The following is a 27,320-nucleotide window of genomic DNA, read 5'->3' on the forward strand; positions in this document are numbered from 1 at the left end:
AGAAGGGGAAGATATTCAATTACTATAGGAAGTCAGTAAGGAGCAGCCACGTTCTAGAAGCTGTTTATGAAAACCTGCCCTAAGGAGGCACACAGGGCAAGTGTCTTGCTAATCTGGGTCCATTAGCGCTAATGAAAAGCTCTCGGCATCTGGGCCCACTCCAGCTGGGAAGGCCTGCGCGGGGTGCCTGCCCTCGGCCCAGAGGGGGAACCACAGCTTTAAGACACTTTCAGCATCTGGCACAGGCTCGGTCTGCACTGACATACCACACGCAGCCGAGGCACTAGGAGGACACAGCGGGCGTGGTGACCCACACACCTGGACGTCACCTGGGCACCCGTGGGGAGGCCCCAGCAGAGAGTGCCAGCAGGGGTGTGTTCCTCAAACCCCCCTGCCCCAGAAATCCTGGCTCCTGGGGGAGAAAAGCAGATGTCGGAAAGCATTGCTTCGGGCTCACAGAAGGACTTAGCCTTCTGGCAGGAGCCAGACCTCAGCAGTGGAAATGAGGGCTGCTCTCAGTCATCCAAATGGGCCAGATGGAGGCTCGTGTCCAGCCACACCTCGGGGAATCCCACGGCCTGGAAAAGTGAGGCTGTGGAACTTGGGCAGCAAGGGGCATTCTCATGGCGGGGAGGGGAGACTTGGGGGTCTCGGGGGCCCATTGAGATCCCTTCCCGTTCACATCAGCGGAGGGCTGGTGGACGAAAGACTCCTCTCCGTCCACGCCTGTACCCGCTCAGGAGACACATTTGAGCACCTACTGTGTGCTGGGTGCCATGTTAGGAACGGGGACATGTATGAGCCCCCACGGTTGGTGGCGTTTGGGACTGGAGACGCCAGTAAGCTCGCCCTCTGTGTGGGGCGGTGGAGGAGATTGGAGGAGACAAACAAAGGGAAGACAATAGGGCTGGGGACTAACTAGAGGGACTAACTGTCCACGGGTGTAACTCCACTCCACTAGGGGCAGCGGGGCAGGAGAGCGGTTCTCAGGGAAGGGGCGGCCCAGGGGAGCAAGTCTCCAGGAAGCGTGGAGGCGAGGCCAGGCAGAAAGGCAGGAGCAGGGACCTCCCTCCTGACAGCTCGTGGAGGCCCTGGGAGCCGGTACCTTGATTTGGCCCAAACACACCCACACGGCAGGCTTGTCACCTGCCTGCCTCTGGATCTGCCCCAGAACTTTGGGCTACAGGTCACACGTGAGCTCGCTGGGCGCTCACGACACCTGAAAACAAGGATCCCACAGGCACGGCTGTTTCCCAAGAGGAAGCCCTGCCTCCTTGTCACGGGTTATCCCTGCCCCATTGTATGGTGGCTCCTGGGCTGAAATGGACTTACCCTCTTTGTGGTTCCGACTGCCCTGAAGAGCCTCCCATCTCTCTTTGCCCCTCTTGCTCCCCCAGCCCAAAGCCCGGCTCCTGACTTGTTTCCTGACCCGGCAAAGAGCTGCATTAGGGGATGCTGGTGAAGGGTGGCTGAGGGATGCCTGCCACGTGTACGCCATCACAGCTGGGACGGCACCTGCCTTAGACGGCTCCCTTGAGACCTTCAGAAAGTCACTGACCCTCCCTGAGATGCCAGGTTCTTCTCTGAAAACTGTGATTCTTGATTTCAAAGTCAAAGGGGGTTGTAAGCATTCATGATATGGGGGCACCCAGGGGGCACAGTCCGTTAAGCATCTGACTCTTGGTTTCAGCTCAGGTCATGATCTCAGAGTCCTGGGATCGAGCCCTGAGTCTGGCTCTGTGCTCAGAGTGGAGTCTCTCTCTCTCTCCCTCTCCCTTTGCCCCTCCCCACTGCTCACGCTTTCTCTCTCAAATAAATAAATACATCTTTTAAAAAAAAATTCGTGATATGAAGCTTGTGAAATTGACTGATATGATACAAAAACCCTTGGAAACCTCCGAGCACTCTTCCCATGGGGAGCTGGTATTACTAGTACCATCATAAATAGGAAGTAAGTGGAGTCATCAGTGGAGGTGGGCATAGGTGAGAACTGTGGGCAAACGGTCTGGTCGGGATGGCTATAAACATCTTTCCCCCAAGTGGCTCCAAACTCCGCTATAATGTGCGGTAACTGGCTCTAACGGTAACTCACAGTGTGGTGTGCTAACCACGTAGCAGCGTCTGCTAAGCATTTCTCCTCCGTTCCCCTGCGTGCTCCATGCCGACGAGGTCGGCGCCGCTACTATCCCGTGTTCCATACGAGGCAGCTGAGATTGAGAGAATGGAACGAACTGGCCTGGGTTTGTTCCCATGGTCAGCCAGACATGGCCACGATTCAGGCATAAGCCGGCTGGACTCCAGACCAGAGCTCCCGACAAGACACCAGCCCCAGGAGAGAGCACCCGAAAGAGGAAGAGCTACGCCTTGGGCTTCAGAATTTCCAATCTGGGGCTGCTCTCTCCTGAATCAGGCAACCAGGCAGACTCCCAGGGAGCCAGCCAGCATCATTCCCTGTGCCAGCTGGAGGCCCCGGGGGGAATGACCCAATCCCGCCACCTCTTGACAGATGGGAGCCCTGAGGCCCAGAGAGGGGCAGAGACGGGTGAGGTCACGCAGCACCTCGGGGTTCTCCTGTGCAGGCCCCTGCCTGGGCCAGACAGCTTTATTAACATTGCCCCTCCTACCGCCTGGGATGGCGGCTCCATCCCATCTGCACAGTGCAGGCCCGGGAGGGGTCCTCTGATTAAGGAGAACAGCTCAGTTCATAAATCACTCCTTTTACTCTCATTGCCCTCAGCACCCGCCCCCCCCCGCCCGGGCATACTTTCTGGAGAGAGAGAGAAGGAGGCAGGTGGACATGAGCAACGGAGAAGCCCCATGGGAGGAAGCAAAATGCAGGTATGGGGTGGGGTAGAGAGCCCAGAAGACTCTTGCAAGAGCCCCGGCCAGGTGAGGGCACTGTGGGCCAGGGCAGAGCCTCAGTGTCCCCCTGGAGCCATCACACCTGCAGCAACCTGGCTTCCCACCAGCAGGGCTCTGCCCTGCCAAGCCGCGAGACCTGGGCCAGTCTGCCTCCTCAGCAATCATCTCCTCACCTGCAAGATGGGGGTTTTCAGAGTCGCTGGAGCCCCGGGGATGGGTGGTTGCGGGGGGGGGGGGGGGGGGGATGGAGCTGAAAGCACTTTGGTGGCTGCACACCCAATTCCTTCCTTCCTGCATGGCAGGACCCCGCTAGTGCCAGCCCTGGGCATGGTCCCAGGCACAGACACCAGTGGCTTTCCTTCCGCAAGGGCTGACTCAAATCTAGTGCCCGGTCCTAACCCCACACCCAGAGAGGAGAGCCATCCCAACCAAGCGTTCTGAGCCCCCCTGAGAAGCAACAGTGGGGCTGGAGGGGATGATCAGAGCTGGGGAGGCCAGGGTCCAGGGAGCACCGGGCCCTGATAAGGCACTGGGTCACGGATGTTTACCTAGAGCGATCCTACTCGATCCCACAAAAGGCTCTGCAAAATAGATGATGCCACCGTTATGCCCTTTCATAGCCCGAGAGACCAAGGCACCGCGGGGCTAGAAAGGTCCCGGAGCCAGAACCGACCCGAGATTGGCCAGACTCTGAGACCCGTGTTTGTTTCCTTCATCAGAACACGCACGGGGCAGAGGCTTGTCAGGAGAAAAATGATTCTTGCCATCAGGTTCAAGGCTAAGGGGGTGGGGGGGGAGTTATTTGCTAGCTAGCTATGCCCGCTGGGCCTCCTCCCAAGACAGACAGTCTCATAAACAAGCAATTGGCCCGAAATCCTGGCTTGCCTAGGGATGGCACAGACACGGGGACATGGACACAGCTGAGCGGGGGCTCAAATCTAATTAGGCTCCTGGGGGCGGCGCCATGAAGGTTAACCAGGAACAGCCTGCCAGGGATGCAATGGGATCCAGAAGACAGCCAGCCTCCCCTGTTCCCCAGACTCACAGAATCCTGGATGTCGAGGGAACAGAGTCTCTGATCCGCAGGGTCTGAGAAGGCCCCATGTCTAGGGTGTGAGTTGAGTTAGGCCTGGGTGCTTGATCCCTGCCACAACACTTTCCCCTATCCCAGAACACCCATGGGGCTGTTTCCATCAGAGAATCTTCAAAGAAGGAAGTGCCTCAGTGAGGGCGACCTCCAACTGCCTCTTTTCTCAGTGGATGCTGAGGCCCAGAGAGGTCCAGGGTCTTGCCCAAAGTCACACAGCACAGCTGGAAGCAGGAGCTCCTGATTTTAAGTCCACCACTCTTCCCCGACCCAAGGCAGCCTCCCAAGACTGATACCTGAATTCATTTGGCTCCTGAAAGGACACAGCGCATGGCACGTCAGTGAATCCCCCCATAACCCAGGAGATGGGCACTTCTGCTCCATCAGTAAAGAAATTGAGGCTCAGAGAAGCAATTTCAATGGTCCAAAGTCACACAGTAGGTTGGAGGAAGGGTTAGGACAGACAAAGCAGGATTCCTTGTCCTTCTGCCCTGGCTGTCTTCTGGAGGTGTGGCCCTAGGGACTTTGGGCCTGCTGAGGCCCATAGTGACCTTTGCCATAATGCACACTTCCCATTCCCTCCATGGACCTGGGCTGGACCGAAGCCACAGAAGGGGTCATGCCAGAAACAGGACAATGGGTCCATCTTCCTGCCTTGGTGCTCCAACGGTCTGTTTGCAAAGGCCTCTGGGGACAAAGGTGTGCACCCTCCTGCAGAGACTTTCACTTGCCACAGTCAAGGGGCTGAAAACAGGCAACCAATTTGAACTTGGGCATGAGCAGAGAAGAGTGGTCAATTCAGTGTGCCAGGCACAAGATTTGGCCTTAGGACACCAGAGCCCAAGGGCTGGGAGGAACAAGGGCAGGACAGTGCCAAAGCCAGCCCTCCTCCCAAAGCCAGTCCTGCGCTGTCCTCGGGCCTCCCTGAGCCCCGGGGAAAGGTTCCCTGACAGCCTGCCCTGGGATCCGGGGAAAGGGAGGCAGGAGGAGGAAATGAGAGGGCATTCCAAGCAAACAGCAAGGCTCCCAGGCCCCAGGGGACATCGTTGCGGGACTGTGACAGGGACACTTGGGTTCTGAGAGATGGTGTAGGTTCCAAGGGGATGAGGAAGAAAGCCAGCCTTCCAAGGAGGGAGCAGCCAAGAGATTTTAATTCTCTGGAATTAAATCCTGCCTTTGGAGAGAGCCTGTGGCTTGAGTTGGGGGGCGGCCACATCTTTTCTGCTTCCCCCAGAGATCTGCGATGGAGATCTTGGAGAGTGGTCAGTGTCCCCTGGGCAGGCATGGGCGCTCTGGGCCTCCCAGGCGCCCCGCCCCCCACCCCTGCCCCACCAGCCCTCCAGTCGCTTTCAAGGAGCAGAGTCTACACAGAGACCAGGAGGAGCCTGCAGGCCCAGCATCCTCGCCAGGCTTGCTTCCCGAGGGGCACCCACAGGAAGAAGTGTTGGGGGAATAGCCCCTCCTTTCGGTTTCTAGTGTATCCCGTGCTGTCTGGAGGGACGCTGCTCCAGAAAGGAGGTCAACCCCATCCAGTGGCCAAGGACACAGGCATGCGGGGTGGGGGTGCGGGGTGGGGGACGGGACCCGTCTAAGGGCACACAGCACAGTCAGGGGTGGAAGATGGCACAGTCAGGGGTGGAAGACATCGTCAGGACCCCCAGCTTGGATGGTCCCTGCCACACGTTGGAGACAGCCTTGCCACACGCTGGGAGTGGCCTCAAAACTCTGCCCGGGGAAAGCCCACAGGAAAGGTTGAATGTGGCTGTGGCTCCACGACAGGAAGGGGCAGGGAAGGAGGACACCAGACGTGCTGTCTGAACATACCACTGTTGCCAAGCCTCTCCCACAAGACGGAAGCCCTTGGGTGGCCAGAGCTGCGTCTCCCGCCTCCTCTGAGTCCCTGCTGGGGACACACAGGGTATTGGCTAGGGTATTACCGATCTAATAACCGCTCCTGCTTCCCACGTGCCAGGGATAGTGCTGAGAACTGTTCCCAACATCACCGTCAATGGGCCAACTACTCCCAATTCATTGGGGAGTGCGGAGAAGGTGAGTGAGCTCAGAGAAGGTGAGTGAGCATCCCACAGTGGCCCAGCTGACTTTAGACCCCCGAAGGCACACTGCTAGGGGCTGAAGCACTGACTGGCTGACGGGCTCTTAGAGTGCTCAGGGCAGAGCCAGTGGTGAAGAGAAGGAGCCGGTGGGCGTGAGTGAGTCCTGGGTTCAAGTCTGAAAACCCTGTGTTGCCTCTCCTCTCTAACTCTGAGTCTTTCCCATTTCCCACAGCCAACTGCATCTCTAAGCCTCAGTGGGGAGCAGGAGTCCCTAGCCCTCCCTCCATTCCCACATTTCATCCCCCTTCAGGGCCTGGAGCTCCAAGAGACCCTTTGAAAGACTTTGGTAATCCATCCCAAAATATGCAGGGCTGTTGCTGGGGCAACCTGGCTAGGCTACACAGACCGGATTTAAATATTTAATGGCTTCTGGGGTATGAAGGGGGCCTGGGAACAGGGCAGAAAAGGGCACAGGTCTGAATGGGGAGGAGGGGCGTGGGGAAGGGGGGAGAGGGGTAAGGATCAGGGGAGCCCTGGCATCTCCTGCCAGATAGGACCCCCACCTCCCAGGAGGGGGAGGGTGCTGAGGGCTCCAGGCTCTGTGGCTGCCGCTAATGTCCCACAGGATAAAGCAGACTAGGACTGGGAACCAGGCAGTGGGTGAGACCCGGAATTCCACCAGTAGGGGAAGTAGGGTGAGGGAGGGTTCTCTTTTGTAGGTGGACAAGAGAAACTGACTTTTTTAAAAAATAGGGCCTACTGTCCAGTGGCCACCGTGTGAAGTTCTTGCCTGTTCTCCTTTGAACTTCACTATCATCCTATGGGTCAGGCCTAGTATTGGTCCCAAGTCACAGCTGAGAAAAGTGGGATCAGAGACATTCAGTGACTGGCCCAAAGTCACACAACTGCCAAGTGGCATACATGAACTCAAGGCAGTGGGCTCCAAAGCTGGTGCTTTTTCTGCTCCATCTATCGGGATCCAGGGCCAGAAACACTGCTTCCACTGATAACAGCAACGGCTAGCATATACGAAGTTCATTTTTTGGGCCAGGCACCACGTTAAGGGCTTTGCATGCCCTAATTCACTTAACTCTTACGATGACACTGGGAGGTAGGCACTGTTAGACCCATTTCACAGATGTGGAAGCTGAGGCCCCCAGGGGAAGTAAGACAGCAGCATCACAGGTAAGCAGGGGAGGCAGGATTCAGGCCCCCCCGCCCCCCGGTCCACCCTAGAGCTGGTTCTTTTTATCCAGTTCTCTTACCCCACATTCAGAAACGTGTGTAAGAAAAACAATAAATGAATTAAAATCAAACTTAAAGTCCTTTTTTTTTTTTTTTTTTTTTTTTTTTTTTTTGCCCTGGAGCTTTGACCGCATCCTCCAAAGTTGGATAGGATGGCAAGAGGAAACTCTTCCAACGACTTAGCAATATGAGTCAGCTTGAGGCTTGCGTTCACTGACTTGCTCTCCACACAAGGCACATGCGCAGAAACCCACACGGACCACAACGCAACCCAGCCACGCAGACCTGCGCTCACAGACAGACACACGTGCACAGACACATGTACAAATATATACACAGACACACACACATAGACACCCAGACAGACATAGCTACGTACTCACATGGAGGCACACGTGCACACACACACACACACACACACACACACACTCACAGACAGGGCGACTGGGTGCTTTCTGCCTGATTGAATGAACTACAGTATCACAAAAAAGACAACCAAAGTCATCTGGCCCACACCTCTGCCAACATCAAGGATAGCTAAACAGGCAAACCAAGCTGAACTTAGTCTTAAAGATCTTCCATAAGGGGCATAAACCCGTGACTTTATTCTGATGTCTCCTCAAGGAGGGAAGTCCCTCCTGGCATCTAAGGAAATTCTGTCCTACTTGACATCAATCACAAGCACAACACTTTCCTTCAATACCCCACTTTACCCCTCCCAAAGCCCTCCCAAACTTACGCCCTTCCTTCTTCCTCACAACCTTCCAGCAAGGCAGGCAGGGTGGAGATGATTTTAATTTACAGAGAGCAGGGCTCAGAGGAGTTAAGGAGCTTGCCTGAGGTGACACAGCTCCTGTTCAAGGTGGGTGTGGATCCCAGGTGTGGTGCCTTCCCTTTGGCGGCCATTATTTCAATGACCCAGGTTGCTGTCAATGTCCTGTCAATTTCACTTTGCTCCTCTCTGCCCTGAGCTTCTTAGTATCTCAGCCTGTATTCAGTGAGGGGACTTCTCTGGTCCTGGCTCACGTCCATCCTGCCTATGTGATGCCTGGTGCAGCATGGAGGGGAGGCCCCTCAAAGCTGGGTTATCCCAGGTAATCCTGAAGCTTCCCCACCCTGAGTTAGCAGGTTTCCTGTACTGGGGCAGACTGGGTGAGGCTCCCCCGTCCTTCTCCCCCAACGGGGTGGGAATCCCTGAACTCCCCTGTACCCCCTCCCCACCACAGCCCAGGAACTGTCCCTGGAGCAGAAATCAAGCCTGCTCCCTCCCCCTCCTAGCCTCCTGTCCAGGGCAGTCCTTGCCCCAATTACATTTGTTAGGCAATAAATATTAGAGGCACTGGGTCTTCCCAGGGCAACTGCATTGAGTCTAGTCACCTGGCCCGAATTAGTGAGGCCACAACCCCTTCCCATAAGGGGAATGACTATAGGTATGTGCAGCTCAAGTTTTGGAGGGCAAACACCCGAAAAACCCGAGAGAGACCGTGTCAAAGCTCCCGTCTGGCTGAGAAGAGCCTGTGAGGAAATGAATCAAAGAAAAACCTGGGGCAGGGCCTGAGCAGACGGACAGGCTGGAGTCAGAGAGCCCTGTTTTCTTTCCTCCCCATAAAAAATCAACCCAGCTGCTCCTTGGAGGAGGGTCCTGAAGAAGGATGCAGGTCAGGGGTAGGGGAGGGAAAGGGCTGGGCTTGGGTGGAGACAGGGACCGGGGGCGGGGGGGGTGTGGGGGCTCAGACAAAGGGAAATGAAGGCATCCTCCATCCTCCACAGAAGCCTGTCACCAACCCCACCAAACATCATTATTCTCAAGCCAGGAAAGATGCTGGCAACCTTGCCCGGAAGCTTTGGGGGTGAGCAAGTATTCGGTCTTACAGAGTGCCAGAAGAGGATTTCTACTTCCTTCTGACAAAATCCTAATAATGAAAAATAAAACTTCATCAGGTCCTGGTTTCTCTATCTGCCCAATAGCATAGAAATCCCCACCTCGAGTTCTTCTCATGAGCTGGTGCTGGGCAGGATGGAAGACCTGTCCCCTTCCACCCCCAGATGGAAGGGGACAGAAGAGGATCTGCCAGGGACACATCTGAGGCAGAGGTGGCAACTTTTTTCCTTAAAGAGCCAGACAGTAAATATTTGAGGCTTTGCAGACATATTGCTTCTGTCACAATGACTCAACTCTGCTTTGTTGGAGAAAGTGGCCACAGATCGCATGTAAAGGAATGGTCATGGCTGGGGGCCAACCCAAGTTTATTTACAAAAAAAGACAAGGCAGGATTTGGCTCACTGAATGCAGAGGCCTGGCCCTAAGGAATATTTGGGGACTGACCTTGGGTTAAAATAGCAGATTAGAAGTGAATGTGGTCCCCGCCCGCCTGCCCCCCCCCGACCGCTGGGCAAGGGCAGAGAATGGGAGAGAACAGAGCTGGGTGTTCAGAGAACTGGGTTCCAGCCCTGTGTCCAGGCTAGGCAGCCGCTGTCGATTCACAACACCTCTCTGAGCCTCAGTGGCTTCACTGTGCACACAAGGATAAAGATGGAAGCAGCTCCAGGTTATGGGGAGGACCCAGGATATGGGGAGGGCCTAAGCTCCCCCTAAGGTTATGGGGAGGTTATGGGGAGTGCCTAAGGGGGCCTTTGTGGGTGGGGAGCAGTGCTCTCAGCAATCAGCAAACCCTGGCCGGGAGGCTAAGTTAACCACAGCAAGCAGGGCTCTGGCTGTGCCTCTGGTAGCTAGTGAGGGGTGGCATGCGAGGGTCTGAACAGCCCTCGGGGGAGCTTTCCAGTCGAAGGGGCTGGAGGAGTTGGAACTGGTCACCCTCTGATGCCAGGGCCTGGCCCTACTATCTTGTCTGAATCCTGGAATGCATCCTTTGTCAAGCACTCTTTGGAGTGGGGCTCCCCTGCACCAGGACTGCCAGAGGACCAGGAAGGCTGACCTCTTGGCCTTGGCCTTGGCCCTGCTACTGCTGAGTCCATCACATGGAGATACCATGTCTGGCCAGCCCTGGCGGGCCTGCCTGCTGCAGGTCTTCTGTGGTTCTAATGAATGACAGATGACCCAGGCAGAGCCTATTATAAGCCAAGGATGAGCCCTCTGATTCACCTCTTGTGCCTGGGAAGGCCTAACAGCAATGAGAAGGGGCAGAGAGGCTGGTGGATGGTGCGGCCAACTCTGAGCCAGTCATGGCCTTTGTATCCCCAGGGAAGGGAGGAAGGTGTTGATGATGGCGATGATGAGCTAGCATTGACAGAGTGCTTAGTACGTGCCAAGCATAAGTCTCAACACTTCATATCGACTAACTCATATCATTTTTGCAACTGTCTCTGAAGCAGGCACAATTATTATGCCCATTTTACAGACAGGGAAACGGAGGCACAGAGAATTGGAGTAACTTGGCCAGAGTGGCACAGCTATTAGGCTGGCATTAGAACCCAGGCAGTTAGTTCCAGCATCTGGGTTTAGAGGGTGTCTAAGATGTCTCAGAGCTGGTGGGGCAAGCCATGGAATTCTCCAGAATTAGGAAACCCACTAGAAAAGAGGTAAAAGTGGGGGGCTCAGGACCTAGGCTTTGCTTTGCCACTAGTCAGCAGCATAATCTTGAGCAAGTTACTCATCCTCTGTGGGCTGCCCTGGGGAGGCAGTGGCCAATGGCATTAGAGGGACAGGGGGGACTCCTCTCTCCCACTCACTACCCATGTGGCTGTGCCCTCCATGAGCCTCTGTGGGCCATGTAGTCTCATGGTCACGGGAGCGCTGATGAGATCACTCTGCCTGAGACATGAGATCGCTCTCGAGAAGCTGGAGCCCTACCGTCATTCATCTGGAAGCCACACCTCCTGTTCAGCCATCTGAGACCCCAAGCCAAGTTCATGGCTCTCAGCGCCAAGGCTGAGCACACATCTAGGGATCATGGGCTCCACTTCCCGGTAGCAAGGATTCAAGGATCGTCCTTTTAGGAACGGAAATGGTGGTCTGAATACGTGACACACAGACCCCATCATTTATAAACATGCAAACACAGCCCAGTCCGCAGCCTACAGAGGAATCCAGGGGACAGACAGGGTTTACGAAGGCCGGCTGAAAGCAGCACTTGGGGAACAGAGGACGGTGGGACTCACCCCTTACGGACACAGGACCCCTTACGGACACAGGATCACAAGTGCATGAGCTTGGCAGTGAAGGCCCCATGCTCTCTGTGCACACTGGGGCTGCCCTGTGGCGCACACAGCAGGTGTGCCAGCAGCCCCCGCCCCCCGTGTGTCCTCTGCACTCTGGGGGCGAAAGTCCTGAGAAGGGGCTTCAGGCAGAGCTCAAATCACCTGTTTTGCAGTTCCTGAGGTCAGGATATAAGGTATGTCCTTGGTCTTGTTATTTGGGTTCAAGTTCCAACTTTATGGCCAGCCTCTGCCTCTCCATCTTAGAGTCCTCTCTCTGCCTCTGTCTGCTCTCTGTCCCCCTTCTAAAAATGATGGGAAGCCTGCGCACATGTGCGCGCACGCGCACACACACACACACACACACACGCACACACACACACTCTGACTGTTTCCTGGGGAGGTGGAAGGCTACCTGTTTATGTCAGCTGCCACACTCCCCTGAAAGCATACCTCACCCCATTTTAAGGCCTGGACACAAATCCCCTAACCCCTTGCCCTGGAACTGTGACTCCCAGCAGGCGGTGGCCACAGTTAATTTAGAGGCTCCGCATGTCTGAGCCCTTCTACAAAGCTGGCCTGCTGGAGGCAACCTCAGGGCCACTGGGGCCCCGCTGGGAGGAGGGGGTCCTGGGGTGCCTCCTTGCTGGGAAGAGGAAGAACCCGGCAGGTGTTTCATTTCCCCCCTGGCAGCCCCATAATTAAGAAAGGAAGCCTCAGCAAGTTCATGGGGCAGGAACCACAGAGGGATGGGGCAGGGGCAGGGGTGGGGGTGGAGGCACAAGGAGCAGGCTTTACAAGGAGGCTGTGTGACAAGGAGCCTCCAGTGTGACCTTGAGCAAGTCACTTCCTGTCTGCGCCCCTATAAGGAGACTTCAGAGCCACCAGGCCCTGACCACACGTGCAGAGCTAGGTCACGTCTAGGAGGACCCAAACAGCAGGATACACGGTAGCTATCTAGAGCGCAGGGAAGATAATTCTGAGCTTCACTTAAGGCCATTATCCCATGGGATGCTCCGTCCTTCGTGTAATTCTGAACAGCAAATGTTGGAGAAGAAAGTCCATGGGAAACCGGTCTCCTGCAGAGGCATCATATGGGGCTTTCTAAGGCAGATGTTCCAGTCAGAGCTAACCCCAAAGAGAATTCGGATCCCATTACCCGAGGGACAAGGGGTGACAGGGGTGGGAATAAACCTTCTCCTCACTGTGTCCCCCGGGGCAGGCCGTGCCTCCGGGGTCAGTTGGGGTGACACAATGTGGGTGCGCTTAGAAGCAGGCCTGGCATGCAGCAGGGACCCCTGCCCCGGGAGGGCCCCGTCGCATGCTGGGCTCCACGTGCCTTCACACACACCTCAGCAGAACCTTCGGCAACCTTCTGAGGTATGGATACCTTGAATGCGTGAACTGGAAAGCCAGGCCTTTCCAGCCCTCTCTCTGCTACTTTGCAGTGACCTCACCCCATTTTAAGGTTGGGGTTCTCTCTGCAATATGGATTTAGGGATCCTTGGGGCAACCTTAGTGGTGATGCCCAGCTGCCCGGCTGTGCCCAGAGGGGACTGGCCTTCCCCAGCAGCAGCAGGCCCAGGACTGCATGATCAGCCAGTGATGTGCAGGCCCCAGAAGTGTAGGCAGCTTCTCCCTCTACCACTCTGTCTCCTTCCCAGCTTCTCCCCCTGGGCAAGGCTCGGATGATGGGGCTGGGATGGAACAGGAGGCTGTCCAGTCAGAGGAAGCAGAGACCTAGGAGGCGAGCCATCCCTCACCAACAGTGGAGAGCCTGGCCCAGATCCTCTTTCTCCCTCACCCCACAACAGCCATACTGGTCTCTTGCACATGGCAAGCACATTCCTACCTCAGGGCCTTTGCACCTGCTGGTCCTTCTGCCTGGGACCCTCTTTTCCTCAGCTATTCCACATGGCATAATCCCTTGTTTTTTTCAGGTCTCTGATCACATCTTCAGGGAGACCATCCCTGACCATCCCCAGCCCCTCTCCCACCAGCCTGAAATGGTCCCTCTCCTGAGCCCTGTCTGTCCCTTTGTGGTTCCTGTTATTTATCTTCTTTCCCCTTCCTTCTAACGTGGGAGGGCAGTGACTCTGTCCTCCGGGTTCATTGCCGAATCCCAGCTTCTGGTATGGTGCCTGCTGCAGAGTGGGTGCCCAGTGGATGTTGGGTAAGGCAGGAACGAAGGAAGGGAGGAATGAATGAATCTCTGTGTAGACCTCTTCCACAAATTTCTGATTTAACTCTTGTTAAAAAAAAAAAAAACCATCAAAAGACTCCTGACCAGCTCTAATCTGTGGGACCCAGTAAAAATGAGGGACCTCTTAGGCAAAGGCTAAGAATTTCAAGATGGCAACAGGAGAGCATTAAGCCAAATGTGGGGCCTCTCTAAGCATTGGACCTCCCCCCCAACCCCCCCAGCTCTGCAACTGCCCTGATTGCATACTCTTACTCCGGCCCTGGGGACTTATTACCACTGCCGTTGTGCCATTCAGAGAGAAGAGGATCAGAATGGTGTAGGCGCTGGGCCGACATCACACAGCATTATGCTATGGCTTAGCCCTTACAAACTCTTAGTCCCCAGTTCCTGCAGTGGCTACCGAAGAAATCTCATTATCCCTACCCACCTAGAAACCTGGGGACCCAGCCCAGAGAAGAAAGTGAGAGAGCAAAACTGCCTGCAAATCTCCTGTTTACCTCACAGATTCATGATGTATACGTGTATCAAATATCACTATATATATACACACACATATACACACATCATATGTATATACATATGTATATATGTATATACACATATATATGGGATTTCATTTCAAAATATATCCACGGTTATTTTAATATCAAAACAAAGTACTGTTTTCCAAATCTTCGAGGAGTACTGATATTCTATTAGGACATATAGGGCTAATCCTGAGAGTCTGGGTGCCCCCTGGCTCAGGAAAGTATTCCCCAGGCCCCGAGGGTCCCCACCATTCAACTGAAAAAGCATTATCCTGGGCAGAAGACCCCAAAACAGGCTCAGCAGCTCGCACTACACAATAAAGTCTGGCTTCCATCCCTCATTCATTCCCTCCCGTCTGCTTGGTCCAAAAGGAAACCTCCTCCAGGGTGGCCACAGACCCAGACGGCCAGGAGCCTTCCACAGGCCTGGGTCGGAGGCCGGATCTCATTATTCCAACAGAGACAGAAGGGAGCCCGGCTTGGCTCATTCCTCCTGGGGAAATGTGCCTCGGCCTGTTAGCGGGAAGAGGAGAGTGTTATTACCCTGCTCAGCCAGCCAGGTTCACTCGCCACGCTAATTGGAACACGTAATGGTTTGTTAATACAGTCTGATTTCGGGAGGCTGGCGCACCGGGGTCTCCGGGGTCGGGGTGCGGCGTGGGGGCAGGGAGCCTCTCATGGTATCGCCGAGGAGGGCTGCGAGGGGGACTGAAACGCTGTTTGGTTTTCAGTGCTTGTCTTGCACAACGATGTCTTAATCCACCAGCCAAGGGCTTGAAGTCGGTTCTATTGTGGTGCGCGTGTGTGTGTTGATATGCGCATATGCACACGTGTCTGAGTGTGTCTGTGTGCACACATGTGCCCACAGGGAATGTGATGGCCGGCGGGTGTGTGCCACTGTGTGCAGGGCTCTAGGACCATGAGGAGGGGGGAGAGAAGAGAACACGGCTCCATCACACCTACGGGCAGAACACAGTGGTCTAATTTTGAGAACGCAAACAAAGACATCTATTTTCCCAGGAATGGCTCACCCAGCCCCTATTAACACTAATTAGGAGGCCTGGGAATTCCCCATAACTTCGTAATTAGTGTTAACAGACTTCACAGGGGCTGTGAAGGAAATGGAACACCCCCGTCCTGTTTTCACAGCCACGGTGATGATGGTGTGGGCGACACCATGCCCCCCCCCTGCCCCCACAAGGCACCGGGGTTCCCCCAGGGGTTCCCCGATGTCCAGACTGCCCAGGAGGCAGTCAAAGGGGGGTGGGGGCACCCTCGCGGGAAAACCCACTGGTGTGCGGTGGCTGGAGGAATGGGGGCAGGAGTGCAAGGAGGACATGGACATTATCTCAGGACGAGACTCCGAGTTGAACTTTGGGTCTGGAAGTGGAGAAGCAGACAGAGCACTCCCTGCCCAGGCCAACTGTCCCAGCCGCCTGCCTCTCAGCGCCTGTCCATGAGGACGAACTATAGTTTAATGGCGGCTCCAAAGAGCTGGCAAGATGGCAGCCATGACCTCCTAGTGTCGTCAGGCCCCCTCCGCGGCCTGCAGCGCCCTGCAGCCAGACGTCCTAGGAAACCACAGCAAAGCCATTATGAGGACCCCTCAGCTGCTTGGCGGTGGTGGGGTAGCCACTTCTGGCAGCTGACAGACGTAGGGCCTTCCCAGAAGCAGCAGGGCAGGGGCCCTTCCTACAAGGCCTCATTCATACACACAAAGACAATCCCCCCAACTGGCCCCCACTCCTCAGCCCCCCCGCGGTCCTGCCACAGGCCTTGTCAGGGTCTGTTGGGGAGCAGGTGCCAGTGCTGTCCCACTGTCCCCTGTGTCTGCCCCCCTGTGCCTCTGCCCCCACTGGCCTGATCTTCCAACCCCCACCACCGGGAAGCGCTGTCTGTCTGTCTAGCGCTCTGGGCCTGGCTCTGTTTCCAGAAGACAGCTCTTCGTTCTTTCCTGCCTGCCCAGAATCTGAGATTCTCCATCTAGGAGGGAGCTGAAAGGCTATTTTCTTAATCATATTAAAAAGGGTTGAGATGGTATCAAATACTAACTGACTCTTGGTGATGTTTCTTTTATTCTTGATAGTCAGGTGACTTCAATTTTTTTTTCTCATAAGGAACAGGTATGAATCATGATTATTCATTCACAAATTATTGTGAACAGGCCATTCAAACCCCTCACTCTGAAGCTGCTGGCTCTCTCGGGCTCTCTCACCTTTTTTCCTGTTGTCTGCCTAGAGAACTTCTCACCCCTCAATGCCTGGCTTGACATCTCCTCTGCCATGAAGCCCTCCCTGATTTCTCTAGCCTAGGCAGCATTTCCTTCTGTTTGGTTCCACATTTTGGAGATGAGAAAACAAGGCCCAGAGAGGGGCAGGGGACTGGCCAGTCCTTACAGCTGGGTCATGGCTGGTGAAGGCGCCTCTAGAATCCAGAAGGGCTTTTGTTTACAGCATCCAGTGGTTGGTGAGAGATTGGCAACCTCCCCCCCCCCCCCCCCCCCCGCCTTGATTCTCAACACCCCCTTCCTTCTCTGGAGCCAGTGCCTGCCCTGTCGGGGACAGCCTTGACCTCCATCTTTGTTCTCCTCAGGAATGAGCCAGGATGCTCTTCTCTCTGCCTCCAGGGGCACAAACCAGTGAGGCATAGGATGAAGAACAGAGAATGGCCTGGTTGTTGTTCCACAAAGAGGAGCGGTGACAGGAAGCACTTGGGGCCCTTCCTCCCTCTCTGGAACTCAAGGCTGTGTCTGCCGCCCCTTCAAGGGCCTGGCCTGGCCCCCCTGCCCACCCGGCCACCGGTCCGTCCCCTTCCTCACTGGTCTATCGGAGGCCCGGCTTACACAGCCCCGTGGCCCTGGGTCTGAGTCTCACTTTGTCCCTGAATAGCTGTGGTGCCATATACCGGACCTTATTCCCAGCAATTCGAATAGTTCGTATGACAGCCTACCACGGATTCAGCAGCACAAGGAGCTGGCGACCGGATAGGTGTTTCATATACGCCATGGCTCATCTTCACAACACCACTTTCAGTCACCCGTTAGTGCTCCCATTTCACAGGTAAAATGTCGCCACTTCCCCAAGATCAAGAGCTTGGAGTGGCGGAGCTGGGACTTAAGCTTGGACCTCTGCGGGGGTTACAAGCCCGAATCCCCGGGAAGTTACATGGATTGGATGAGATAATTGCACAGGCTAAGCACTCCATTGATAATAACGCATTGAACATTACAGCTTTCCTCATTTTCATTCCTAATGAGAGCAAACACCGTGGTGAACCAGCCGGGCTGAGCATCGACGGGCAGGCAAGGTTTCCTGGGACCCGGTAAGGGGTGGCAGAACCCCTGAAGGTTCCTACCTGTGGAAACCCGGGGGCTCAGATTGCTCCTAGCCAGAGAGTATTATTTGAGAGTAAATATTATCTTACCCTCCAGCTTAATCCAGACCAAGCTTATCTTCCCCACGGAAAAGCCCGCAGCCTGGAGAAGATTAAGCCCTTTGCTGCTTTCCTAATTGCAGGCTTGCAACTCTGCTGAGCGACACCAGATCTCTTGGAAAGCCTGAGAATTGGTCTGGTATTTGCCAGTGGCATCAGAGAAGCTGGCTCTGGGCTGGGCTGTCCAGCTTTCCAAGCCCACGCTGTGTTGGGGGACACCCGTGGGGGAGAAGGCAGGCTGGGGCACATTCCTCTTCTGCACGGGCCTGCCACCCCAGCCCCAGGGCAGATCTAGCTACAGGGGGCAGCAGGACATGGAGCCCGGCCTCCTGTTTCATGCTGAGTCCCACTTGGCTTGAAAGGTAAAATGGGTCAGTGAACTGCCAAACCCATCCTTCTCTTCCAGTTTATGCCACATCTGTTTCCCTCCTGCCTTTTCCTCCGAAGCGTGGGCAGAACTTGTTCAGACCAGAGGCCCTGACCCTCCCCGGGTGCCCAGTTTCTCTGGGGTCACTAGATGGGGAGCAGTGCCAGCAGACTCTATGCTGTTGAGGGTTGGGGATCCTCAAAGTTCTGGGAGCCAGCCTGGGTCAGCCCAACCCCTGCCCAACCTCTCTCTCGCATGCTCTCCACCTGTCTGTCCCCCGAAAAGTGCTGGTGGGGCTTGGAAAGTGGTCACACAACTTCTCAGATTTATGACAAACCATTGGATCCTACCTTGAAAATGAGTAAATTTCATAGTATGTAAATTATACGTCTATAAATCTATTTAAAAACCCAAACAGCAACGTCAACAACAAAGTCGAGAGGGGCCGATGCATGGTTGGGGTGATGTCCACACCCTAGGGGGAAGCGTGGCAGTGGCAGGCTGAGGCTGGAGGTCAAGGCCAGTTTCGAGACTCCTTCACCACCTGTGGGTTCACAGGTTAGTTTTGTTATTTCTTATCCTGTAAGAGAAATTTTAACAGACCCGCCAGTTGACCTCATGAACATTCGAAGTGAAGCCCCAGGGATGTGAGAAGGCAGGTTCTGTGGAAGGATGGGGAGCCTGGGAAGAAGGGGGCAGCAGGAAGAAGGAGGCCTACTGGAGACAAGCCTTCCAGAAGCTTCTGGAGGTCAATGCTGGAGGGTGGCTCAGGACATTGTATAGCTTGGGGTCTCTGAGTTAGGATGAAAGCCCAAGGCTCAGCCTGGCCTCATCTCTAAGGCACTGATGGGTCCCCCTGAGAGAAGTGAGGATGGCACCAGTCCTATCCTGAGCACTGCTCCCTGCCAGGGAAGGGCTGACACGTATCTGGGGTATATGACACCTAGGGTCTACAGATAATCAGAGGAGACCTGTGCCCAGAGTCTACTGAGGAGAGAGCTGACTTGCTCGTGGTTGCTCCAGTGCAAAGCAGGAAAAGAACCTTACAAGTGATCTGAACATTGCTATCTTGACTAGTAGTGAGCTCTCCATTGCCGGTAGTATGTAAGCAGAAGATCAATGAACACACCTTTCAAGAAGTCAAAACAGTTGGCCTTGAAACCCCTCCCAGTCCAGATAGCCGGTGAGGCCACAAAGGCTTGCTGTTCATTTCCCTCGAGGGTTAAATCTGTACTCAGGATAAAGCAGAAAGGCCTGAGCCATCCTGAAGGAGGGGCCCTGGCTGGCACCTCTCTCCTCCACTAGAACCACAACTCCTCCGAGTGTTCACCACAAATCCGCGCTGATTGCTGCTTTGGGCTAACGTGATACTTGAATACACACAGGCCAGGCCGGGGCAGGCACTGCCGGGCTCCTAGCGAATGCCCTTGAGCCTGAACTGCCCCAGAGGTGGGTGCCTGGGAAGCAGGGGCTGCCGGCCCAAAGCACACGGGCTCCTGTCTGGCACTCCAGCCAGAGGCCTGCTGCACACCTGCCCCGCCCTCCGGCTCACAGGGGCCTCCATTCTCCCTAGCTCTGGCCTCCCCTAGGGCTCAGGATCCTGGCTACAGTTTTCACGTTCCCTCCTCTCCGCGCCCGACTCACCACTGGATGAACTCATCAGAGGCCCCTTCCCAAACGAGAGCTCCAGGCCTGGGAGAGGCCCCGGTTCCCTTTCATGTGTCTTTCTGGTGCTGGGAAGGCCGGAAGGGAGGTTGGGCCCTCTGGAGGAGCCTGGGCTTCTGAGGAGGAGGTGGGGCTGGGGGCTTCCATTGGGCCGGCAGGCCAGCACTGGGGTGGAGGCCAGGGACCTCCTGAGCCAGTCCACCATCCACCTGGGCCCCTCTCCGCAGCTCCCAGCCTCCACCCAGCTCCACCCTTAGAGGGGGTCTGGGCTGCATCTTGCATTTCTTAGTGCCGCCCCTCCAGCTCTGGAACCTTGATGTGCAGACCCAGTTGTAGTCTCCTCTCCCTCGGAGATGGGGAATGGAGACTCTGGGGATGGAAGGTATGAACGCCCAGACTAACTATAGTGCCAAACAGTTACAGAGTGTTCTGGAGAGACCAAGAGCTGGACAGAAGAGGGCCACCTGGGCTTCAACACTCAGTAGGTATGGCTCCCTGGTGGGAACGTTCTGGCAACAGGGCAGACCCAGGATATCCCAGCCCCATCCGGCCTCTGGCTCCCCATCCACCACAGGCTCAGCCCTGCCTTCCAGAAGACAACCCAACACCTGTTGTGGTTCAGAAATCCTTGATCTCAACCACCCATCTTCCCAGGGTGCAGATCTTCCCTCCCCCGTGCATAAACCCTTTCCTGGCTCTCCAGCACTGTTGAGGAAACCCAGCTCAGAGCACAAGAAACCCATTGACTAGCCATCCCCTCCCCCACCCCTCCTCCCCTCTAGCCAGCATGACCACTTGTAAGTCCTGAATGCTTCTGCTCTAGCATGCCCCAGGGACTTTACATGTGCTGATCCCTCTGCCAGGAATCCACTCCCCCGCCACCAAGTCAAACACAGATTTCTTTGTCTACCTCAAAATAAGTCATTCAAAATCCAAGCCTTCCCCGGCACTCCCCCTTCCCCAGCATGAGCCCCATCACCCCCTCCACGTACCCCTGCATCAGTGCCTTAGACCGCCTGCCACCTGCCCATTGCGGTCTGTGAGTCTCAGACTTGAGCTTGCATTGGCATCCCCTGGGGAACTTGTCAAAGTCCAGCTTGCTGGATCTCACCCCCAAATCTCTGATTCATTAGGTCTGGGGTCGGAGTCTGCAGAGCTGCATTTCCGACAAGTTCCCAGGCAATGCTGATGCGGGCAGTCTCAGGACCACATCTGCGGACTGCTGTTTAAACCCCGAGCTCTTTGAAATCGATCCATCTTGTCTGATATTTCTTTCACCTCCAGTCTCAGAATGAATCTGCTTTTTAGTGGGTGCTCAGTAAACAAACGAGTGAGAGGGACTGATGTATCAGTTACAGCCAGTGCGGGTGGTGGGAGAATTTACTGAGACAAGTTTTCCTGATCTGTTGGCTCTGCTGCAGGATCTCCTTTTCCCTTTTCCCAAGACGGTGGCCAAGTCTTTGGCTCCCATGTCTTGGGGGCTGCTGACTTCCAAGATCAGGCACAGAGGTTGTTGGAAGATGTCTAGGAAGACAGCCCACCTTCTGGACCCCAGAAACTTCTCGGAGGGCATAGGTTAGGGCCCACAGAGGTGGGGAGGGGCATAAGCCTGACGGGGGGCACGCAGAGGCAGCACGCCCAGGGGGAGAGTCATTGAACATCTCTGGATATCAGCAAGAAGTAGACCGGGGGGTGGGGGGGGCGGGGCGTTCCAAGAGCTACAGGCTCAAATGCCTTGATCCTGGGAACAGCCTTTCCAAAGAGGTGACGGGACCTCCATGGGGCCACCCCGAGATGCTGGGAGAGGCTGGGCGTCTATGCACCCAAACTCACAGCCAAGAGCTGTTAGCAAGAACACCAAGCTGGGCCCATGGTGGCACAGAAATGGCCACTGAGCACTTGCCCTCACTGCACCCCAATGCTTGGCAAAGGAGCCTCCCATTAGCGTTCTGGGCCACACGGACACCACCGAGACTCCTACAGGATCATTGCAGGCAAGAATCCCCCCTCCCCAACATGCCTGGGAGGAGATGTCCTTCAAATGGGCAGAGCGGGCTCCACGGCGGATGGTGGGATCTGAGGAAGTAAAAGCAGGCAGTGTAGCTCACACTTGGGTGTTGGTGTGCGCTTAGCCCTGATGCTATGGGGGCCCAGGCGAGGCCTGGGGCTCTGCCTAACAAGGGAAGCTGTGGGGCACCTGAGGGCGCAGACCTGGATGGGCAGTCTCTCAGCAGGTGGACAGGAATGAGCAGGTGTCCTGCCAGGAGCATGGGAGGCAGGGCGGGACTGAGCCTGGGGCTCCCTGACAGAAGAGGCAGCCCAGCACGCGGCCGGACATGGTGTCTGTGAATGTGTCCCTCCAAGCCTGGCCTCGATGTGGCATACCCCAGGCCCCCTGCCAGGACTCCTGGACACTAGGGAGCATCCAGACTCACAGCAAACTGTAGCAGGGAGGCCCGGCTGCCCCAAGGACGTGGGCTGTACACCCCCCCCCCCCCCCCCAGTCTCTGCCCTTCCCCCACCCCTCCCTACCCCCTGCTCCAATGGGACCACTGAAGCCCTGACAGAAATTCAACACAACAGCCACCTGGCCACCACCCCTACCTGAAGGCACACCCATCCCCTGCTGTTGGGGAGAAAAAAAGGGAGGAAAGTTCCATACTTGGAAGCTGTACATTAAAAAGAAAAATGCAGCTAGGAAAGGGAAGGAGCCTGCTGGCGGGGGGGAGGAGGGATTTGAGATTGGCTTTTTAATTTAAACCCTTCTGGATCATTTGAATTGTTAAGGACTGTGTATTACTTCTGTAACACTGACTTTTAAAAAAAATAACTTTTGTTTTAAAAACGCAAAGCCATCTGCAAGAATCTGTTTGGGAGAGAGAAGTTTAGGCAACAAATAGTGGCAGGGGTCTTTAAATACACCATCATCAATCTTCTGGTGTGATCACCACGTGCCCAGAGCTCTGCTCTGTGTTTGTACACCCATTATTTAATCTAAGCTCATCATAGCCCTATGTGTTGGATGCTATTAGCGCTATCATTTTCCAGATGAGAAAATAGAATTTGAGAGAGACTAAGTACCACGGCCAAGTTCACCCAGCCTTGGAATTGGGCTCTGAACTTGGCTGTGAGTGGCGGCAGGCGAGCTCCCACCTTAGATCAGGACCACGCACTGTGCCGCCCCCTGCCACCGCCGCCGTCGCTAAGAAACTGACAAGTTCACAAACCACTCGTTCTGAGTTTGCTCCATGGCCTGAAAACCATGATGTTGCCCAGGAGCCAAAATCAAACTGTCACAGGCAAACGAAGCCAGAGCCTGATGTCTCCAGCCACCTTGGAAACTTGGACCGAGACTAGGCAAGCATGTATTACAGGCAGTCCCCTGTCTTCTGTCCATCTGTCCCTCTGTTCACCGGCTGCTGGCTGAAGGCCCCGCGTGCCTGACTCTGTCCTGGATGTGGGCGGCCAGACAGCCACCAGCCACCAGGAGAGGACCAGGTGAGCATAGGGCCCACAGCCCACGGCTACCAGGAGAGGACCAGGTGAGCACAGGGCCAATCGGGCCCCCCGCCGGCGCCTTCCAACTTGCAGGCATCATGTTCCCCGGAAATTTCCAAAACCTCTTGCAATTCGGGATCCAAACAGGCATTAATGGGGCTGCGAATGAAACACAGCCGTGCGACCCATGCCCAGCAGCAAGTCCTTCTTCTTCTTCTCCAAAGTACTTAGTTTGCAGAATGCTGAAGCAGAGCCTGGCAATCCAAGCAGACGGTCTGGCCCGGGTGCGGTGCCGGGTCAGCTGTGTTACGTTCTTCTGCTTTTCACCCAGGCCTTAGCCCCGAGACGGAAAGGGAGGGGTTGTGAAAGCTCCAGAAGCCTGGGAGGTGGGGGTGGGGTTCCCCCAGGGCTCCAGCCTGCAGACCAGAGCACACCCATGCTGGGCATGAGGTCCTGCAGCTGATGGTGTCTGTGGGGCCAGCGGGAGAGCAGAGTGCCCCAAGTGTAGACTGGGCCCCTGAGAGCAGGGAGTGTGGCTGTCCTGTTCAACTTTCAGAGGCCCAGGCTCACAGCCGGTGTTCAGTTAACATTTGATGATTGAGTGAATGAACGTGACTTTGAGGAAGGCAGCTCTACCCTCATCTGGAGATGGGAGGGGTAGGACCCGGCCCGACCACCATATTTTGGGGGACATGGATTTAAGCTGCCCTCTAGGCACCTGAACACCTAAGACTCTACTGAGGATTCCTCCCACAGAGGCATAAAACTGAAAATATAAATAATAAGAACACAAAGAGCATGAGTGCTATCACTAAGTACTGACCCTCTGGCAGGCACACTGATAAGCACCTTCTGTCACTTAGTCATCTCATGAAATCTCCATATCAGGCCGGTGAGATGGATAGCATCATTACCCCCAATTTACAGATGAGAACACTGAGGCTCAGAGGCTCAAGGCCATACTACTAGCAGAGCTAGGATCTGTACCCAGGTGTGACTTGGAGGAAAACCCTAAAGCTGGGAGAGGCCTCCCCCTTATTTTACAACCGACAAAGTATAGGACAGGGAGGCTGGGGACATCAGTAGCAGGGCTGGGACAGGAGACCAAGTCTTCTGACTTCCAGCCCTGGCCCTGTCGCAACTTATGAAGCCGCAGGTGAACATCTTTTCTCCATTCTGCAAAGGACCTTGGAGATGGAGGAATTCATTCCTCTCGGTCCCTGTGCAGCACCCCCTCTTTTGAAGGGCCCTCCACAATTCCCTTCCTGAGGCTTAGGGGAAAAGAAGGAAAATGGAAGAGCCACTTGACTCTAAAACAAGGCTGTGGTTTAAGGCAGACTTGAGGATGGCCACAGGCCTGCACAGCCAAGCCTGGAGGCCAGCAGGGAGGAAGCGGTCTGCCTTCATCTCATTTCCTGCCTGGTACCGTCTTCCAAGCCCCAGGGTCCCACCTCCAGGCTTTTACTCTCACCGTTTCCTTCTCCTGGGTTGCCCTTTCCAACATCCTTGCAGGTCCCGTATCCCATCCCTGTTTTCAAAGCCCAGCTGGAATGCACCACATTCTCTGACTTCCCATCACCGTCACCGCCCAGAAGTGACCTCTTGATCTGGCCCTGGAACCAGCAAGCCTTCCTTTATCATTCCACTCCGAACCCTCTTACTCTCTACCTTATATGTCAGGGATTTGCTTTCATGTCTGTTTCCCTCACAGGCCGGGAGCCCCTTAGGAGGCTGACCTCTGAGGTGTTTTCGATGCGCGAGGTATGGCGGGAGTGAAGGCTGGCCAATTCTTTCCATTTACTCGAGAGCACTCCAAGACTGGGTCTCTAACCATGGCCTCCCCTCCTTCTCCAGGACCTATCGCCAGCTGCCTCTTACACTCTGGAGTCGTGGAGAGTGAGAACCAAGCCGTTCCAATATTTCTGCAGCATCTGTCATAAGTGGGAACTTTGAAAAATAGTGTGGAAAATAAGCAACCCACAGACATTCACCAAGTTCAACTGCGGTTCAGCACTGAATGAGGTGCTGGACAAGGGATGGGGGGACAAGACACCCAGAGGAAGGGTCCTGCCCTCAGGGGTTCTACCAGAGGACAGAGCAGGGACCTTCCCACTTGGTTCACTCTGGATCCCCGGCACCTAAAATCGCGTTGGGGATGTGGTAGGAACGCACCAGCCCCCTCCAAAGAAATGAATGAACATTCGTTGACCCAGCAGCACTGAGCACACCATATAAGGCCGGGGGTTGCTGAACGCTAAGCTGGTCTGTGTGGTGAGTCAGAGCTGCAGAATCCACAGGCAAGAGACACTGAGAGAGAGTGAGAGAGAGAGAGACTGGGAAGGGCAAGGAGGTTTGTGGTTGACCGAAATCAAGCAAAGGAGGGCACATAAAAAGCACTTGGCCACGGCTGCCTGGAAGGCAGCATCGTATGCTGTGGTTTTAGATCTTTTTCCTGCAGAACACTCTTTTTTCTAATGAAATCATACACCACACCCTAAATGCATAACAGAGCAGCAACGGTGGATGTCAGCTGTTGCCGAGAGGACCGCCTGCTCTCCTGTACCCTGGAACCCCACAGAGGCCCCTGGGCTTCCCAGAGATGGGGCTCCTGCTGGGTCAGAGGCTGCCTCCTTCTCCCGCCCCCCCCCCAACCCCTACGCCCCCAGTCACATTGGAGTGGCCGCCGCTGAGGGGAGGGCTGCGGTTGCTTGTTTGGGAAGGAAGCCTTCCGAGGCTGGGGTCTTCTGGGAACCCATTTTGGGCAAATACCCGCTAAGAGCAGCTTAAGAAACTTGCCCCAGCCACAAGGAAGTGGGGGGAGAAAGGAAAATGTCTTCCCAGCAAGTGGAGGGGAACCCAAGGAAGCCAAATGTGAGGTTGTTGAAATGCGGGGGTCTGCTAGGGAGTACAGGGACTCCGTGTGGGAAGGACTTTCGGGGACAGTCCTTCCTGAAGGTGAAGGGTCACCTGCAGATACACGGTGTGTGTGAGTGCGTGAGTACGTGTGAGCGCGTGAATGTGAGTGTGCGCACACAGATCGGGCTTTCAGATACCAGATCCACAGAGCCCGAAGTACACCTGTCACAGAAAGGCCACCCTGGTGCTTCGAGCTACAGGAAGGACCCGTTCGCTCCACGTCTCCCGCCGCCTGTCATGACACCAACAGGGTCATCTGTTGTTTTCTCTGCCTAGCGTTTCTTCTTCCGTCAGGAAATAGCACCCGGGTTTTCCCTTTGGGGTTCCTGTCCTCTGCCAATGTCAGTCCAATTCTTTGCCCCTCACCCCCAACAGCACACACTGCCCTACCACTGCCCATTCCTGACCCAGTCCGGCCAATCAGGGCATTCTCTCCTCTTCGTTTCACTAATTGGTCAGAAATGGTCACGTGACTGGAGACCAGCCAATAAGCTTCAACTCTGGAACTTTTTTTTTGGAGCTCCTGGGAAAAAGAAGCTCTCCTTTCACAGGTTTGGAAATGAGCGGCCTGTGCATCTGGAGCTGTTGGTCACTGCCCCACCACACCCGTGGGGTGTGCATTCCCCAGGATGGAAAACCCCCAGGAGGGAAGCAGAGGACACAGACAGGGGCACCATTTCAGCCTTGGATTCAAGTCTGCCTTGAACACCAAATTATCAATATATTGGAAACCAATAAAAAGCAAATAATTTGCTTGTCTTGCTTCATCAGGTTGAAGTTGAGGATTGGTTCCCAACTAAGGTGGCATCTGACCTCAGTCTGGCATTTCTCCCCTGCATTTTTGGTCCTTCCGTGGTTCTTGATGATCTGGGTGGCAGCTCCAGCCTTCCGCAGTTGAGCCTGGGGGTCCTCAGACTCAAGGACTGGCCAGAGGCCAGTAGTCTGGCAGGACTCGCCTGCATCCCAGCCTTCCTGGCCGCCTGGCCCCCTCTGAGGGTTATATTTTGGCTCATCTAACTTTGGCTCAAGTCCACTCACTTTGTCCCCAGCCGTCATTGCTCTCCCTCATTGACCTTGGGCTTGGGTAGGGATCACTGACACTAAACAATGAATAAGAGCTCTGGAAAGCAGCCACTCCTGACCATGGGGCAGGAAGAATCACCCCAGGGCTTTGGTCCATAGTCCCAGGGAGACGGCCACAGGCAGAAGCTGGGGGGTGGGGGGAGGGCAGTGGGTGGCAGGAGAGTATTGGACTCAAATGTCAAACAGGCTGGGGAAAGTTCCAGAATCTTTTATCTGCCTTACCACT

The 27,320-nt window shown here is 55.2% G+C and overlaps 1 protein-coding gene across 2 annotated transcripts in view; it reads right to left on the bottom strand.

Annotated features, from left to right (window-relative positions):
- Positions 1–27,320, bottom strand: part of LOC111150057 (tetraspanin 18) — a 173,767-nt gene that overhangs the window by 24,007 nt on the left and 122,440 nt on the right. The window lies entirely within an intron of this gene.

This window comes from Enhydra lutris, unplaced genomic scaffold, assembly GCF_002288905.1.
Source record: "Enhydra lutris kenyoni isolate GAN:26980312 unplaced genomic scaffold, ASM228890v2 scaffoldscaffold22, whole genome shotgun sequence".
In the NCBI taxonomy this organism is placed as follows: Eukaryota; Metazoa; Chordata; class Mammalia; order Carnivora; family Mustelidae; genus Enhydra; species Enhydra lutris.